The sequence below is a fragment of the Oncorhynchus keta genome, chromosome 30 (genome assembly GCF_023373465.1).
Source record: "Oncorhynchus keta strain PuntledgeMale-10-30-2019 chromosome 30, Oket_V2, whole genome shotgun sequence".
In the NCBI taxonomy this organism is placed as follows: Eukaryota; Metazoa; Chordata; class Actinopteri; order Salmoniformes; family Salmonidae; genus Oncorhynchus; species Oncorhynchus keta.
The window spans coordinates 59,709,498-59,716,600 of NC_068450.1; positions in this window are offsets into that span (position 1 = coordinate 59,709,498).

Here is a 7,103-nt window from a genome sequence, read left to right on the forward strand (position 1 = left end):
AGAAACACAGTCAAACTGAATACAGTCAGCTAGTGGGATATCAGCAGCACCGCACAAATTGCACACACTGTCGATCACACTCATTAATCTTTGCTTTTCCTTGACCGATTATCAAATGAAGAATTATGTGAAGTTTAATAACAGTGTAATACAATAACTACATGAAGGCTAAACTTAAACTCTAGTCATTATGTTTTGAGCACTGAAATGGACTGCATAACGTTCAACACTTCATTCATATACACTCAAACAGGGTTTAAAAACATGTCTTCATATGCTAGGATGCAAAATGAATATGCCCACATTCAGAAGATCTCTCACAACAAAAATGGATCAAAATTCCAATTCAACTTGAAAAGAATATCTGAAATGATCCCTGATCATAATCCATATAACCTGAAGCCTCTTTCTCTATTGTGTGAAGTTGAAGGCATTGTAACAGTTGGGGGGTAAGTAAGGAGGTGGGGGGGCGATGCACAGCAACCATCACATCTACATGGGGCCTTGTGATGAGTGTGATTTCTAGTAATCGCCGTCCCAAATGGCACCCTATTCCCTACCATACTGTAGTGCACTAATTTTGACCAGGGGCCCATACACTGTGAAGGGAATAGGATGCCATTTGGGACAGGCCGTCATGGATGGTCTTACCTGGTCACTGTGTCCAGGCCACCACACCTGGAGCAGGTTGAACTGGACAGGTAACAAACTAGATGCTTTGGAGCTTTGAGCACATACACACTCTCACACACACACACACCCGCGTGCTGTACTTATGTCACTCATGTACGTACATTACTTTGCGTCACAGGGAACATGGCTTGGGGGAAAATCAGGTACACTATTCCATTGTGTGTGTGTGTGTGTGTGTGTGTGTGTGTGTGTGTGTGTGTGTGTGTGTGTATCACCCATATGCATCAATGTAATCTGTGTGTGCCTGTGTGTGTGTAGTGTGTATATATGTGTATGTGTGTGTGCGTTACCACCAATGTCACCTTCATGGAACACTAAACATGGAGCATCCTTCAGAATGTAACAGATAAGGTTTGTAGGCAGGGAGGGATGTTGATGTGTGTGTGTGCCGTTGGAGCTTCAGAAGGCAACACAATGTTTGCAGGCAGAGATATTGATAAGGTCATCCCTTCCCAAGGTCACTTCCACAGGTATGCGCATTCCATTTCAACCTCTATATATCACACACAACTAAAAACATTCAATATGATCTGTTTCTATGTGTTTAAGACGGGTTGAAACCAAGCTCTGCTTTCTTTAAGGACACACTGCATAGACTGAAGCAAGAGCCAGTCAGATCAGGAACAGTCAGTGTGTGTTGCGTGTCAGCGTGTGCCATGTGTTTGCCATGTGAGTAAGAACCTCTCCTACTCTCCACTCTCCTCCTTCCACCTCCTCTCTCTCCTATTTCCACCTCCCCTCTCATTCTTCCAACTCCTTCCCTCTCCTCCTCTCTCCTCTCCTTCCACCTCCCCCCTCTCTATTCCTTCCATGTCCTCTCTCTCCTCCTTCCACCTCCTCTCATTCTTCCACCTTCTCTGACTCCTCCTTCCACCTCCTCTCTCTCTCTACCTCCTTCCAACTCCTACCTCCCTCCACCCTCCCCCTCTCCTCCTATCACCTCCTTTCTTATCCTTCCACCACCTCCTCTCTCTCCTACCTCCTGTCTCTCCTCCTTCCACCTCCCCGCACACCTCCTTCCACCTCCTCCCTCTCTTCTCCTTCCACCTCCTCCCTCACTCCTTGTTCCACCTGCTCCCTTTCTCCTCCTTCCAACTACTCCCTATCTACTGCTTCCACCTCCTCTCTCTCCTCCTTCCACCTCCTTTCTCTCCACCTTCCACCTCCCCTCTCCTCCTTCCGCCTCCTCCCTCTCTACTCCCTCCACCTCCTCCCTCTCTTCTCCTTCCACCTCCTCACTCACTCCTTGTTCCACCTGCTCCCTCTCTCCTCCTTCCAACTACTCCCTATATACTCCTTCCACCTCCTCTCTCTCCTCCTTCCACCTCCCGTCTCTCCTCCTTCTACCTCCTCCCTCACTCCACCTTCCACCTCTCCTCTCTCCTCCTTCCACCTCCTCTCTCTCCTCCTTCCACCTCCTCTCTCTCCTCCTTCCACCTCCGTTCTCTCCACCTTCCACCTCCCCTCTCTCCTCCTTCCACCTCCTCTCTCTCTACTCCTTCCACCTCCTCCCCTCTCTACTCCTTCCACCTCCCCTCTCTCCTCCTTCCACCTCCTCTCTCTCCTCCTTCCACCGCCCGTCTCTACTCCTTCCACCTCCTCTCTCTCCTTCTTCCACCTCCTCCATCTCTCCTCCTTCCACCTCCTTCCATATTCTCTCTCTCCTCTCCTTCCACGTCCTCTCTCTCCTCCTTTCACCTCCTCTCATTCTTCCACCTTCTCTGACTCCTCCTTCCACCTCTTCTCTCTCTCTACCTCCTTCCACCTCCTCCCTCCCTCCCTCCACCTCCTCCCCCTCTCCTCCTTTCACCTCCTCTCTTATCCTTCCACCTCCCTTCTCTCCTCCTTCCGCTTCCTCCCTCTCTACTCCCTATACCTCCTCCCTCTCTTCTCCTTCCACCTCCTCCCTCACTCACTCCTTGTTCCACCTGCTCGCTCTCTCCTCCTTCCAACTACTCCCTATCTACTCCTTCCATCTCCTCTCTCTCCTCCTTCCACCTCCCCTCTCTCCTCCTTCCACCTCCTCTCTCTCCTCCTTCCACCTCCGTTCTCTCCACCTTCCACCTCCCCTCTCTCCTCCTTCTACCTCCCCTCTCTCCTCCTTCTACCTCCTCCCTCTCTCCACCTTCCACCTCCCCTCTCTCCTCCTTCCACCTCCTCTCTCTCCTCCTTCCATCTCCGTTCTCTCCACCTTCCACCTCCCCTCTCTCCTCCTTCCGCCTCCTCCCGTCTGCTAAATGACTTAAATGTAAATGTAACTCCCTCCACCTCCTCCCTCTCTACTCCTTCCACCTCCCCTCTCTCCTCCTTCCTACTCCTCCCTCTCTCCTCCTTCCACCTCCTGTCTCTACTCCTTCCATCTCCTCTCTCTCCTTCTTCCACCTCCCCATCTCTCCTCCTTCCACCTCCTCCTTCCATATTCTCTCTCTCCTCTCCTTCCACCTCCTCTCTCTCCTTCTTCCACCTCCTCCATCTCTCCTCCTCTCATATTCTCTCTCTCCTCTCCTTCCACCTCCTCTCACCTCCTTCCACCTCCTCTCTCTCCTCCTTCCACCTCCTCTCATTCTTCCACCTTCTCTGACTCCTCCTTCCACCTCCTCTCTCTCTCTACCTCCTTCCACCTCCTCCCTCCCTCCACCTCCTCCCCCTCTCCTCCTTCCACCTCCTCCCTCTCCTCTCCTTCCACCTCCTCTCTCTCTACTCCTTCCACCTCCTCTTTCCCATCCTTCCACCTCCTCCCACCTCCTCTCTCTCCTACCTCCTGTCTCTCCTCCTTCCACCACCTCCTCTCTCTCCTACCTCCTGTCTCTCCTCCTTCCACCTCCCCTCACACCTCCTTCCACCTCCTCCCTCTCTTCTCCTTCCACCTCCTCCCTCACTCCTTGTTCCACCTGCTCCCTTTCTCCTCCTTCCAACTACTCCCTATCTACTGCTTCCAACTCCTCTCTCTCCTCCTTCCACCTCCTTTCTCTCCACCTTCCACCTCCCCCTCTCTCCTCCTTCCGCCTCCTCCCTCTCTACTCCCTCCACCTCCTCCCTCTCCACCTGCTCTCTCTTCCACCTCCTCACTTCCACCTCCTTGTTCCACCTGCTCCTCTCTCTCCTCCTTCCAACGACTCCCTATCTACTCCTTCCACCTCCTCTCTCTCCTCCTTCCACCTCCTCTCTCCTCCTTCCACCTCCTCTCTCTCCTCCTTCCACCTCCGTTCTCTCCACCTTCCACCTCCCCTCTCTCCTCCTTCCACCTCCTCTCTCTCCACCTTCCCACCTCCCCTCTCTCCTCCTTCCGCCTCCTCCCTATCTACTCCTTCCACCTCCTCTCTCTCCTCCTTCCACTCCCTTCTCTCCTCCTTCTACCTCCTCCCTCACTCCACCTTCCACCTCTCCTCTCTCCTCCTTCCACCTCCTCTCTCTCCTCCTTCCACCTCCGTTCTCTCCACCTTCCACCTCCCCTCTCTCCTCCTTCCGCCTCCTCCCTCTCTACCTCCCTCCACCTCCTCCCTCTCTACTCCTTCCACCTCCTCACTCACTCCTTGTTCCACCTTCTCCCTCTCTTCTCCTTCCACCTCCTCCCTCACTCCTTGTTCCACCTGCTCCCTCTCTCCTCCTTCCACCTCCTCCCTCTCTCCACCTTCCACCTCCCCTCTCTCCTCCTTCCACCTCCTCCTCTCTCCTCCTTCCACCTCCTTCCTTCCACCTCCACCTTTGTTCCACCTCCCCTCTCTCCTCCTTCCACCTCCTCCCCTCTCTACTCCTTCCACCTCCTCCACCTCCTTCCACCTCCTCTCTACTCCTTCCACCTCCCTCTCTCCTCCTTCCACCTCCCCTCTCCACCTTCCACCTTTGACCTCCTTCCTCCTTCCACCTCCTCCCTCTCTCCTCCTCCACCTCCTTCCACCTCCTCCCTCACTCCTTGTTCCACCGGCTCCCTCTCTCCTCCTTCCAACTACTCCCTATCTACTCCTTTCACCTCCTCTCTCTCCTCCTTCCACCTCCCCTCTCTCCTCCTTCCACCTCCCCTCTCCCCTCCTTCCACCTCCTCCCCCTCTTCTCCTTCCACCTCCTCCCTCTCCCCTCCTTCCACCTCCTCCCTCTCTTCTCCTTCCACCTCCTCCCTCACTCCTTGTTCCACCTGCTCCCTCTCTCCTCCTTCCAACTACTCCCTATCTACTCCTTCCACCTCCTCTCTCTCCACCTTCCACCTCCCCTCTCTCCTCCTTCCGCCTCCTCCCTCTCTACTCCCTCCACCTATTCCCTCTCTTCTCCTTCCACCTCCTCCCTCACTCCTTGTTCCACCTGCTCCCTCTCTCCTCCTTCCAACTACTCCCTATCTACTCCTTCCACCTCCTCTCTCCTCCTTCCACCTTCCCTCTCTCCTCCTTCTACCTCCTCCCTCTCTCCACCTCCCTTCTCTCCTCCTTCTACCTCCTCCCTCTCTCCTCCTTCCACCTCCTTTCTCTCCACCTTCCATATTCTCTCTCTCCTCTCCTTCCACCTCCTCTCTCCTCCTTCCACCTCCTCCTTCCATATTCTTTCTCTCCTCTCCTTCCACCTCCCCTCTCTCCTCCTTCCACCTCCTCTCTCTCCTCCTTCCATTTCCACTCTCTTTCAGTCAAATATACACACTTTTCGTGCTCATCGTTCCCCTCTTATCAGGGGCAGATTCAGATCTTAGGTGTGAGACCTGGGATACCAGGTGAACGCTGCCCTGGCTAGTCAGCCAGTGAGGAATGAAAACCAGCAGTACTAGAGACCTGGAGGTTTGTATGTGAATATGCCTGACCCTAAAGACTCCTACTGAACACACACAGAGATAACATCAGCTAGCACAGAGGGGGAGGGGTCGAACAGGCACACACACACACACACAGAGAGATAAGGAAACAGTAGTCTGACGTAAACCAGTGGTGACTAATGCAGTGACGTCTACTAAACAGTCCTATGACCATGGTTAGAATACAGAATGAACAACACACTCCAATGTGTCCTGTTGTTATGTGCTTTCTGTTATGTGCCCTGTTGTGTTCTCATCCCTCTAGTCTTTGGTAGTCGTCTTCCTCCACCTAGTGGTGGTTAACCAACATGCTCCCACAGTGACGAGGCTCTACTGCAGCGCAGCAAGAGAAACGAAGCACACGTTTTAATACCTCTGGGCCCTGGTCAAAAAATATGGCACTATGAATTGAATAGGGTGCCATTTGTAACGCAAACTATGTGAGGTCAGAGAGAGAACGGTCTTCATTTCAGCTTCTCTGGAGCTTCCTCCTATGATGTGGACAAGACAACAAACACTGTATGTGAACGATAATAAGGTGCACTTGGAATCTGAAAACACTGCATGTGAAAAACTGCTGAAGTTATGGTCAGAGTTGTCGATAGTGAGCGGGGACATGATGGCACAGTCAATTAGAAGAGTCTCTGAGAAGTTCTGTAGCAAAATAGATTTCATTAAATGACTAGAGGGGCTATGTCAAATAAGCCCTCAGAGTTCCAGAATAGAGTGAAAATGGCAGCCGTTGTGGTCAGGGAGAAAAACCAAAGCAGTCTAATTGGAATGAATGGCAGTACAGGCATAATCCTGGTTTAATGTATACTGGACAATTTAAGGAAGGAATATGATATATTGGAAATGATGTAATACTGTCAACCTAAAATATTGTCATATATTCATAAATACAGTTTATACGGGTTTTATACAATTTTCAGTTCTTTTTAAAACTAACATATATGTAAACAGACCATCAATGTCTACATTTGTTTTCTTGGAAAACAGAGTGATATTATATGATACAATATCAGTACCTGTTGCATTTACAACTTGTCTAAATCCTATCATCAACTGATTTCAGCTGGTATATGGCTGTGGATTGACTGTATTGTTTGAATAGAATGTTGGCATATTGGCAGTTAATTTGAAACATTTATGGAATCATTCCTCTAAAATTAGCTGGCAAGCTAACACACACAGAGTTCAGAAATTCTTCATCTTCATTATTTGACACTATCTTATCACAGCACTGGCAAACCATGGTTGACAAACTCCCTGGCCAAAATGTCTGACCTTTATCTGTAAGATTTAGACAAGTTGTAAATGCAACAAGTACTGCTATTGTATCACTCTATTTTCCAAGAAAACACATGTAGACATTGATGGTCTGTTTACATATATTTTAGTGTTTGAAATCTTGCAGGCCGAAATCTCTTGAGATGCACCATGTTCGTTTTCAAGTGTCCAAATAGGAAAAAAACGAAACAAACAATACTTAGTAACGAGAATAATATGGCAACTACTCTCTGATAATAACAAAATATATTTTAAAAATACATACATTAACAGCATAATAGGGCTACAAGTAAAACTACTGCTCCAACTACTAATACAACTAATAAAACTAAGTACCTATAATATA